At 46.4% G+C, this 12,147-nt stretch overlaps 1 protein-coding gene across 1 annotated transcript in view; it reads left to right on the top strand.

Annotated features, from left to right (window-relative positions):
• The window catches only part of PDZD8 (PDZ domain containing 8), a 104,264-nt gene that overhangs the window by 82,505 nt on the left and 9,612 nt on the right, over nt 1–12,147 (top strand). The gene's annotated exons all lie outside the window — the stretch shown is intronic.

Below are 12,147 nucleotides of genomic sequence, written 5' to 3'. Positions count from 1 at the left end.
TAAAAGTAGATGATTGTGAATTTTAAAAAGCAATATAAACAAAGTTTTTCATTAATTAATAATTAATTAACCAGTACAATAAACAATATAGACTACAGAAGAAAATAATTACTTACACTTTGCATTATAACTTTTCACAAGTAATACTGAATTGGATCACACTGTTTCAAATTTTTAATCCCCCACCCCCAAGAGTCACATAAACTTTACCAACTGGCAGTGCAATCCTAAACAGAATTGCACCCTTCTAAATCTGTTGAAATCAGTGGGCTTAGATGGGTGTAACCCTCCTTAGGAATGCACTGTTAAATTCCTCCCCTCCCTCAGTTTGCAATGCTTTTGTAGGCTAGAAAGTCATATTTTTCAAACAGAAAGTGATATTCTTCCAATCCAGCAAGGCCATTTAAAAATGATTAGTGTTATTGTTCCCTATCAAAAATATCTGCAAATTCATAACATCTACAGTTAGTTGTATTGTCGAAGGCTTTCACGGCCGGAGAACGATGGTTGTTGGGGGTTTTCCGGGCTGTATTGCCGTGGTCTTGGCATTGTAGTTCCTTGTAGGAACTACAATGCCAAGACCACGGCAATACAGCCCGGAAAACCCCCAACAACCATCTACAGTTAGTGTTTATTCCTACTATTTCTTACCATTTGCCCAGTAAGGAGATGCAGTTTCTAAAGCTAGCCAGCAAATCCACCCAACTCTTTTCTTCCCTTGAAATGCAAAGCAGCTTGAAAAACAATGTTTGTAGACAGTATTGCTTTCACTGCTGCTCTTCTCTGCTGTTGAATGAGTCGGCACACTTTCTCCAAAGCTATCCTGCTCTCCCCATGTGCGTACACTCAGAGGATCTGTATACCTGAGTGGAAGATGACCCCCCCTTTTTTAAAGGAAGCAAAAAGGGTTTTAAAAATTTGACTTCCTTTTGAGTAAATACTTGTGATATGGTAACCCTAAGCACAGTATGTTCTTGGGCTGCCATAATGGAATTCAGAGCCATTTGCCTCAAAATAAGAAATAAGGCCAAGACAAAGTAAAAAGTTTTCTGAAGAAAGGTTATAGACCCAGAGTTAGCCATGTTTAGTCTGTAGTAGCAAAATAGTAAAGAGTCCAGTAGCACCTTTAAAACTAACCAACTTTATTGTAGCATAAGCTTTCGAGAGCCAGAGAGGTGTAGCTCTCGAAAGCTTATGCTACAACAAAGTTGGTTAGTCTTAAAGGTGCTACTGGACTCTTTAATATGAGGGAAGGTTTTATTTTGAACTGTTCATAGGACACCTAAGGAAATAGTAAGATCGTCGTCGTCCTTCTGTGCAGCCCCACATTGGGACTGCGCAGGCGCAGGCCAGCTGCGGAAAAGATTTTTCTAGCTTTTAGAGATGTGAAGGGGACGTTCAGATCCACCGCGCATGCGCGCCGGTGTTCCCGCCAATTTTGAATGTATATATATCCGAACGTCCCCAGCATTCCCTCAGTTCCTTTTTCACCGCCGTCAAAAAGGTTCTTCTTGTCTAGCATTATTTGTCTCTCAGCATCTCTTCGGAGTTTATTCGTCGTTTTCCTGTGCTGTTCGGTATTTTCCTGTGTCCATCTGTCGGGAAATATCGTTCAAAATGTCTCAGACAGCTTTATTTAAAAAGTGTCTGAAGTGCAGCACGAAGATGACCCACTTGGATGGCCATGAGCTCTGTCTCATCTGCCTGGGCGAGGGGCACGTTGTGGAGCGTTGTGCGGTGTGTATGTCTTTCACCCCGAAAGCAAGGAGCGATCAGAAGGCCAGACTCTGTGCCTTCTTGTGGGATGCCAACCTTCTCCCCCCCAAGCCATCGGGTTCATCGGGAGATAGGCCCCGCTCCGCCGCTCCTTCGCCGGCACCGTCTCGAAAATCGCCGGAGCCGCTCCCCTCGGAACCGACAGGGCAACCCATTCCGGAGGACCGATCTGACTCCGGTTCTGTGGATCGCCCTTCTAGCCGGAAGGCTAAGAAGCGTTCCTCGTCGAAGACGTCATCAAAGCCCTCGTCTAAAGCTTCGGCCACAGAGGCTTCTTCGGAGCCCCCGCCAAAAAAGGCCAAGGCCAAGTCGAAAACTATGAGCCGTGCGCCATCCCCGGCTCCGACTGTGTGGCCCAGTACGCCACCCAGACCGGTCCTGATTGTTGACGATGTGGTGAGTCTTCACACCCCGTCACCTCCTTGTACGCCTCCTCCAACAGCATCGGAGGATTACGTGCCATTCCTGCCTTTCCCGGAACCGTATCAGTCGTTTGAGCGTTCCCTGCCGTCCGCCCTGGTGCCTTCGGAAGCCTCCGTTCCAATGCAATCTACCTCATCGGTTCCAGCGCCGTACCACTGGCCTGCTCCGGTGTCCGCTCCTCTACCTCCTTGGCAGCCTGTCCCGGGGATAGGGAACATGACCTCCTGGCAGGATTTTGTGGCCTGGTTCCAGCAGTCCGTGCCCTTCCTGCAACACCCTTCGGTTCCGCTGTCTTCCGTTCCGGCTCAACCGCTCGTGCAACCTGCGCCTGCTCCTCCTGCGGCTAGAGTGCAACTCCATCCCTCGGTTCCTGGGCCTTGTCCATCGGCTCCGGCCGGACGCCCGGCTTCGGTTCCGACACAGACCCCGGCGAAATTTTCGGATTCCGAGGATGAAGAGGGCCTGGCTTCCCTGTCCGATTACTCCTCGGATGTGGCTTCTGACCCTTCCCCGGATGACACCGTGGGTGAGCTCCGTTCGCTGAACAGATGGTCAGGATGGCCGCTGCGCTGGAGATAGATGTTGCCTCCACGACCTCCAAGCCTAAGAGCAAGCTGCTGGAGGCGTTGTATTCAGGGTCCCCCGCTTCGGTGGCGTTCCCTCCTGTGGAGGACTTTGTCGATAATGCTCTTGCGCTCTGGCAGACACCGGCATCCCTGCCGCCAACGGCAAAGAAGGTCGAAAGGTACTACCGCCTGAAACAGGACAACTGTCCGTACCTTTTCACCCATCCTAAGCCCCCGCTGGAGATAGATGTTGCCTCCACGACCTCCAAGCCTAAAAGCAAGCTGCTGGAGGCGTTGTATTCAGGGTCCCCCGCTTCGGTGGCGTTCCCTCCTGTGGAGGACTTTGTCGATAATGCTCTTGCGCTCTGGCAGACACCGGCATCCCTGCCGCCAACGGCAAAGAAGTTCGAAAGGTACTACCGCCTGAAACAGGACAACTGTCCGTACCTTTTCACCCATCCTAAGCCCTCTTCCATCGTGGCAGAAGAAGGTCAGGCTCGGTTCCGATACGGTTCCTCTTCGGCTCCGGCAGACCAGGAAGGCAGGAAGCTGGATGGCATGGGCAGGAAGCTCTACTCATCCGCGTCCTTGGGATTCCGTATAGCAAATTTCCAAGCTATAATGGGATCCTATAATTTATTCTTGTGAAAAGGCTGTCCTCTTACCTCTCCGACCTCCCGGAGGATCGTCGCCACCTGGTTAAGGCTCTCCAGGCTGAGGCTATGAAGCTGTCAAAGCAACAGATGACAGCGGGCAAGGACGCCGCCGACTCTGCAGCGCAAGCGATGGCAACTTCGGTGGTCTTGCGTCGACATGCCTGGCTCCGGTCCACGGCCCTGCCGACAGATAAGAAGGCGAAGGTGGAGGATTTCCCGTTTGAGGGGCCCCAGCTCTTCTCAGAAAAAACGGATGAGTCTCTCTCTCTGATGAAGAAAAACCAGCAAACGGCCAAGTCCCTGGGAGTTGCTCCTTCAGCACAGCCGTCGGGCCCGAGGTATCGTTACGGTTGATTCCGATCCTACCAGACCCCTTATCAGCCTTACCAGCAGCGTCAAGGGCGATTCTTCTCGGGCCAGTCCTATGGCCAACGATCCTACTCAGCCCAGCAGCTTCATTCTTCCAGGCGCTCCGGCCGGTCCAAGGGGAGGCAGCTGCCCCCCTCGCCTAAACTATCGACCTCCGTGCAGAAGCCTTCTGTCTTCTGACTAAGCCTGGACGCTCCCCAGTTGGCCTCCAAGGACACTCTCACTACTGCCCGGTTCTTGGACAGGCTTCGGCCTTTTTTGCCCTGTTGGCAGCTTGTTACTTCTGACACTTGGGTCCTGTCTATTGTGGCCCATGGTTACAAATTGTTGTTTTCTGATGCACCTCCCCTTTCTCTCCCTCCCTGTTGTTCTCCATGTTGGAATGTTGTTTTACACAATAATGTTATGGAGTTGGTGAACAAAGGTGCTGTCCGGGTGGTCAATGTCGCTACTTCCCCTTGGGGATTCTACTCAAGATACTTTCTCGTAGATAAGAAAGATGGAGGGTCCCGGCCCATTTTGGACCTTAGGGGCCTCAACAGTTATTTGAAGGTTGAGAAATTTCGGATGCTGACCCTGACAAGGGTCATAGAGCTCTTGGAAGCAGGTGTCTGGCTAGCTATTCTAGACTTGAAAGACGCCTACTTCCACATCTCCATCTTTGAGGGCCACAGAAAGTATCTGCGGTTTGTCTATGGGAATTCCGTATATGAATATACGGTGTTGCCTTTTGGGCTGGCCTCTGCACCCAGGGTTTTCACGAAGTGCATGGCCACCGTGGTGGCGTATCTACGGTCCAGGGGATGCTTTATCTACCCTTACCTGGATGACTGGCTCCTGGTGGGACCCTCAGCTGACTCTGTCCGGGACCATATTGCCCTCACCTTATCTGTGCTAGCGAGGTTGGGCTTGGTGGTTAATGGGGATAAGTCTATCTTAACTCCGGGCACAGCCATTAGATTTATAGGGGTCCATTTCGACTCGCCACGGGGCAGGGCCTACTTACCCCCGGATCGCTTGACCAGGCTTTCCTCCCTAGCCCGTCACTTCTTGCACAACTGTTTTCAAACTGCCCTCCTAATTCAAACACTGCTAGGCCTTATGGCCTCCTCCACAGGGGTAGTTTTTTTCGCACGCCTGCATATGAGGCTTCTGCAAAACTGGTTCGTCCGGAGGTACAACCCCCTCACTATGGACCAGCATCAGAAGTTCTCCATCCTCAGGGTGGTCCAGCGTTCCTTGACCTGGTGGACTGTCCCTGAGAACTTGTCCGAAGGTTGTCCTTTTGGCCCTTTCCTGGCAGAGGTCACCGTCTTTACTGACGCCTCCAACTTGGGATGGGGAGGGCGCTGTGGGCAGCTCTCAGCCCAAGGCATCTGGTCCCCGACTCAGGCAAACATGCACATTAACCTCTTAGAGCTTAGAGCGATCCGTTTCTCCGTTGCGTCTTTTGCAGATGTCATTCGGAACAGGAGGGTTCAGGTCCTGTCGGACAATACCACGGCCTGCTATTACCTCAACAAGCAGGGAGGAACGGTCTCGCTCAAGCTCTGCAGGGAAGCAACGACTCTCTGGAAATGGGCCATGGTCAACAACGTCCTTCCCAGGGCCGTTCACATTGCTGGGGAGCTCAACACCGCAGCAGACACGTTGAGCAGGGTGTTTCTGCCTCAACACGAGTGGTCCCTCAACAGGGCTTACCTCCACCAAGTCTTTCGCATATGAGGTACACCACTCATCGACCTCTTCGCCACGGCCCACAACAAGCAGGCCCCGCTGTTCTGCTCCCGGGCCGGAATTGGCCGTCACTCGCTAGGGGATGCTTTTCAGATACCTTGGTCCCCAGGGCTTTTTTATGCCTTCCCGCCCTTCCCGCTCATGCACAAGGTCCTCTCCAGGGTCAGGGCCTTCAACACCCACTGTATCCTGATTGCCCCACAGTGGCCTCGCCAGGATTGGTTCCCTCTCTTACTCTCCCTTTCACAGGGACGATGCCTAGCGCTGCCACCGGCCCCAGACCTATTAATCAGGGACGGGGTCAGGCACCACAATGTGGCAGTTCTGAGTCTGGCTGCCTGGCTCCTGTGCGCTCCGGAGTAGGCCTCTCCTCAGAGGTTCTTAAGGTCATTCTGAATGCCCGTAAGCTATCAACCAGGTTATCCTACCAAAGGAAGTGGTCACGTTTTTCCAGGTGGTTGGCCCCAAAAGGGGTTTCTCCCTTTGATTGCCCCTTACCTATCATTCTGGACTACCTCCTGGATTTGTGCTCACAGGGTCTTGCCTTCTCGAGCATTAAGGTCCACATGGCTGCGATCTCTGCTTTCCATGAGCAGATTGATGGGAAGACCATTTTTACACACTGGCTTTCCAAGCAGTTCCTAAAGGGCCTGTTCAAAACCTTCCCTCCTAGGGCCCCGCCGATTCCTCAGAGGAGTCTGTCCCTGGTTCTCTCCCAGCTGATGCTCCGGCCCTTTGAGCCCCTGTCCACCTGTCCCTTACCTTTGCTCACACAAAAGGTAGCCTTTCTGGTGGCAGTCACGTCCTCTAGATGTGTTGGGGAGCTGTCTGCCCTGCGGTGTGACCCTCCCTTCCTGCAGTTTTTCCCTGGTACAGTCATGCTCCACACTAGCATGGAGTTTCTACCCAAGGTGGTCTCCAAATTTCACCTGCAGCAAAAGGTGTTCCTCCCTTCCTTTTTTCCGACACCCTCGTCCCCAGGGGAACGGGCACTACACACATTGGATGTGAAACGTGCTTTATTGTTTTATTTGCATCGCACCAAATGTTTCAGGAAATCTCCTGCCCTGTTTTTGTGTTACTCTGGCCCTCGCAAGGGCTCACCTGCTTCTGCCCAGTCCATCTCTCGCTGGATTGTGTCTACAATTAAACTTTGTTATCAGCAAGCTGGAGTCCAGTGCCCCTTGTTGGTTACTGCTCATTCTACTCGAGCGCAAGCTGCTTCTGCTGCCTTCCTGCGAGGAGTGCCGCTCCGGGACGTCTGCCAAGCTGCGACACACTGCAGACACTTTTATCAAACATTATTCTGTGGACGTGAATGCACGGCGTGAATCAGCTGTTGGCACGGCTGTCCTGCATTCTTTGTTCAAGTAGACACTCACACCCGCCCCCATTGGTGAGATGCTAGTTATTCTCCCAATGTGGGGCTGCACAGAAGGACGATGATGATAAACAGGGTTTCTCACCTGTAACTGTTGATCGTTGAGTCTCTTCTGTGCAGACACACATTCCCTCCCACCTACCCCGCTGTGAGTGCTTGGTTAACTGAGTTTTTCTCCGGCGGCTCAGGTGAACTGAGGGAATGCCGGGGACGTTCGGATATATATACATTCAAAATTGGCGGGAACACCGGCGCGCATGCATGGTGGATCCGAACGTCCCCTTCACATCTCTAAAAGCTAGAAAAATCTTTTCCGCGGCTGGCCTGCGCCTGCGCAGTCCCAATGTGTGCCTGCACAGAAGAGACTCGACGATCAACAGTTACAGGTGAGAAACCCTGTTTTTTCTTTTAAAGATCGGTTTCTGTTCTGCCCTTGAATTGTCTCATATCTTGCTTTCCTTACCATTTGATCATACATTTTGATCCCAGATACTTTTAGGTGCAATATCTTCATTGTTATTTTTTCTTATTATACCCTGTTCATCAGAGACCGAAGTATTTCTCTCTAATAGGATCATGACTAAAAGTATTTCTATTTTGAAAGAAAGTTTACTTTTAAGTCATATGCACTGGCATTTACAAGGTGATAACATTTTAGTTCATAATGAAAAAGGAAGTGAGTTTATTGGAGATTTGTTTAACATTTTACATTTCTCTTTAAATGTCAGTCTGTGCACAGACTCCCTAGCATTAGGGAGCAATAATATGACAATATCACCAGGGAGTGTGCATTTGTTTATCCTTGTATATATCATCCAGAAATACAGACTTGTGAACACCAATAAACAACAGCTATTTATTATTCTTTCTCCAGTATACAATTATAAATCATTGGTTTAATATATAACAAAGTTTAAAATACTTAGAGAATAGAGAATAATCAATTAAAATAATCAAAATAGCATTTTTCAGTCTTTATATTTAATGACTAATAGTGCCATCTTACTATTTTCATGTCTTCTGTGGATGGAGAGTTGTGTATGTATTAAGCCATTATAATTTTTAGATTATATGCTCGTCTGATAACTAAATGTCTTGTAGCAGTAAGAAGATTGGCCAGGAACCCTTCACTGAGGTGACAGAGAGAGGCTTGAATTCCCTCGCCATCTTTTACTCCCCTTCCGCCTGTCTTACTTTGACTCCAGGACAGACCAGGTACAGAAAGCACTGCCACCACCCCCAGTAATTAGTGAGTTATGAATTTGGAAGAAGCCAGATATAATCCTACCCCCCACTTTTGTTCTTCCCAGCAACACAGAGAGACAACTGCATAAGATGGCATGCAAGTTTGAGATGTGTAAACACTCCAGTAGAGTTTTGAAGCTTTTACTACAAGAGTTATTTTAAAAAACAGGAAAACAAAAGGTGCAACAGTTACTGGTAACTCTCATAGAGAATACAGTATGAAATAATGAAACTTACATAAAAATTAAGGGCAAAAGTTATTGCCAATTTACTAAAGTCAGTGCAAAACAGTTGAGAGTTTTGCACAGAAGACACAGCACAGGGCAGCAGATTGACTTGCACATTTGGAACAGTTAGTTTGGCTCAGTGAGTTTAACTAATAGAATTAGTTAATCCAGTTGATTCCCCTCAGATCCTGCTGGCAGGCTCTTGTGTGAGGGCACATCCAGTAAGAAGCAGCCATTGCCAATTGATGAATTCAGGAACTATAACCCTGAGTTACCTGGTGCATTAAAGATATTGTAAGGTGCCCATCTCTTTGCCAGTGACTGGAGTGACCCTTCCCATCAAGCTGGGCTAAGATCCAATCTGTTACTTTGACTTTACACAGGAAGAGAAGTATAAACACTTCTTCTCAAAAGAGAGAAATCTCCACTGACGTCTCAGTCAAAAAAGCAAAGCAGGATGCTCTGAATATCTGAGGAGCATAGTCAGTGAATGAAAAGGCATAGGATGTAAGAAAACTTAGCATAATTTGGAAAAATCATAATGACTCCATGGAATCCATGAAATGAGATTTTATTCTTTGGGGAAGGGGTGTGGCTCAGTGGATAGCCTCTGTTTTGCATGCATAAGGTCCCAGGTTCTAGCTGTGGCACCTCAGTTTCAAGGGACTGACAGTAGGTGATGCAAAATACCTCTGTACGAGACCCTTGAGTGCCACTGCCACAGTCCAAGTAGGCAATACTTGATGAACCAATGTCTGATTCATTACAATGCAGTTTTGTGAAGGAATGGGCTTTTAAATGAAAAGTATACTAAGTGCAGCCCGAGAGTAGAAGGGAAAAGGTTAAAATACTGCCTGAAGGGAGAATGATTGACAGGCTGCTCCCTCCTCTCTGTGATTGCCCAGTGAGAAGGTAACCATGGGTGCTAACAGTTGTTGGAGGAGTTGAAGTTTGGAGTCTGACAAGGAGGATCAGCCTACTAACCTTCTGTGTGAGGAGGAAAAAAGGAAAGTTTGCCCTAACTGGGACAGCTTTAGGTTTCTGGAAGAGTGTAGTTAAAGTACTTAAGTGGGAAGGCCAGCACTGATTTACACAGATGTTAGAAGGGGGGGTGTTGTTGGCAAACGAAGTGGGTAGTGAAAGGAGACTCCCCTTAAGCTAAGTGATCAGGATTTTGTCTTTTGGAGAATAATTCCCGCCCAGTGTCTTAAAAGGGGGGTTGGCTCTGAGGAGGACCCTGGGTCTGGTGTAAAGAGAAAAAAGTGCTGTATTGAAGTCTGAACACCTAAGCTGTAAAGTAAAATCTATAAAGAAACCTTGTTAAAGTAACCTAAGTCTGAAACTACCAACCTGTCACTTTTAAGATCTTTAACTACTGAAACTAAGCTTTAAGAAGATCAATGTGCCTAATGCTTGTGAAGTATTCTGTTCTACAATCAAAATTTATCTCAGCTTTACTTTCTCTGCCTAGCTAAATACCAGCCCTGCCAGTTTAATAAACCTGCTGTTTTATCTTTGCCTGTAGTGCTATTTCATTTGAAGAAGACATGGGCTCTTGCTTCTCATCTTCCAAGTATTTTAGGCTGGAATATAAAGTGTGGGGCAAAAGGAATTTAAGATTATACCCAGAGACATAGTACCAGAGGCTGCCCAGCACCAGCAAGCAATCTTGACAGTTTTGGAGGGAAAATCTGCCTCACTGTGGAGGAGTGAGTGAGGCTTATGTCATAGGCAGCTTTGCCATTTTTCTGAAAAATAAATCAAATACCAATCTCAATCTGATAGGAAGATTTGCTATCTATTCAGAAGTCTCCTCTCCTCTCGTTTCTGTTGTATTTGTATCATGAGCAGCTTTAGGTTCCCATTGCATTAGTAAACTAATTAAATAAAATGTATAAATGCATATAAGTAAAGAGCCCACGTGTGTGGAGTAGTGGTTAGACTGCTGGACTAGGAGCTGGAAGACACAGGTTCAAATCACCACTCTGCCTTGGAAGCTTACTGGGTGACCTAGGGCTGGCCAGCCACTCTCAGCTTAACCCACCTCCCAGAGTTGTTGTGAGAAGAACTATGTAAGCTGCTTTGAGTGGTTGGTGGAATACCTCGGCAATTTGTGCTAATTGCTAGAGTGTCCTTCTTGCATGTCTTAGAAACAGGTTGTTTCTTTGTGTTCTGAAAAGCTACTGTTTTTCAGTCTTAACATAAGCAGAGCTAATCAAGTATGTTCAAAATAGTGTCAAAATAAACAGGATCACTACCATTTCCTAAGCTCCCCACTTCCCCTTTCCAACAATAAAATCCAGTTCATGTCTTATGTGAAACTGTTCTTCTTGGTGTTATGAAGTTTCCAATAACTGATACATGTTTAAGTCCCAGATTAGAGGAATCTTTTCTGTCAAGTACTTACCAGAATTGAAGGGTAAAAATCAATATTTTCCATTTTTTCAGGACAGAGAGAATGTCACAGTTGTATCTAATAAGGACTAAAATTCAGTGAACATTAATTCAAAAAGAGCCATACTGGTCTATCTGCAAAATTGTTTTCTTTGGAAGAGTCACACACAAAACTAATGGCCTTCTTTGTATGTGATGCAAACATTGTCCTGCTAAATGCTGATTGCCGGGTGTTGTAGTTGTTTGTATCTTCTCTGTTCTGCTCTTTTAATTGCCATTTACTTGGAATACCTGGGCAATTTGTGCTAATTGCTAAAGAGTTTCCTTCTTGCATGTCATAGAAACTGGTTGTTTCTTTGTGTTCTGAAAAGCTGTTGCTTTGCAGTCTTAACATAAGCAGAGCTAATTAAGTATGTTCAAAATAGAGTCAAAATAAATAGGATTCTTCTTGCTTAATTAACTTTTCTTCTTATATAAATATTTGCTTGAACTGTTGCTTGTATGCACCCTAATAGAAAAACTGAATCTGCTTCAGAGTATTTTCTTTCTTACATAAATGACATTTGTTTAAATGATGAGCCTGCCCTCATTCCAAATGTTCACTACAGAGTTATAATGCTTTCCTGGAATGTACTTAACTGGAGTGTTAGGCAGATAGCAGCAAGATAAAATTCAACAAGGAAGATGTAAAATGGGGAAATCACCTTCCATTTGGGTTAACAAAAAATAAACAAGGAAACAGAAGTTTTTATTAGGACTGTGTTAGAATGACAGTAAGAACAAAACATTTAACGAGGAAATGCAAGCTATTTGGTCTAATATTGTGCAGTAGCTGTATAAGTAAGTAAAAAAAAAGAACAAACACCAATATTTTTGTACTTTTGGTATAAGGTAGTTTATATAGCTATTGGTGATTTCCCTTGATGGTCATATTTCAACTGCTTTTTGACCCTAGTTAGATACCGTAGATCTATTCCTACCCCACCAACTTTTCTACCTACACTTTACATTAATTTATTTATTAACAGTGCAATCCTATGCAGAGTTACTCCAGCCTAAGCCCATTGATTTCAGTGGGTTTAGACTGGAGTAACTCTGCATAGGATTGCACTGTTAGTCTACTCCTAGGCTGCATTGTCAGCCCAGAGTTTCTTGAGACGGCTTATAAAAATGATAAAGCATTATTCAAACTGTTTAAAACACTAAACAGTTTAAATAGCACATTATGTGAAACATCGACAACAAAATGCCAGAAATTAGCTGTAGCAAACAGAATATAAAACAGCAACTAAATACAATGACGTAGTTAGGTGTATGATATGATAACATAGGAGAACTCTGTAAACTTTTTATTCTTTAAAATATATCTGCTA

This window comes from Eublepharis macularius, chromosome 6, assembly GCF_028583425.1.
Source record: "Eublepharis macularius isolate TG4126 chromosome 6, MPM_Emac_v1.0, whole genome shotgun sequence".
NCBI lineage: Eukaryota > Metazoa > Chordata > Lepidosauria > Squamata > Eublepharidae > Eublepharis > Eublepharis macularius.
This window is presented reverse-complemented; position numbering and strand designations above follow the sequence as displayed.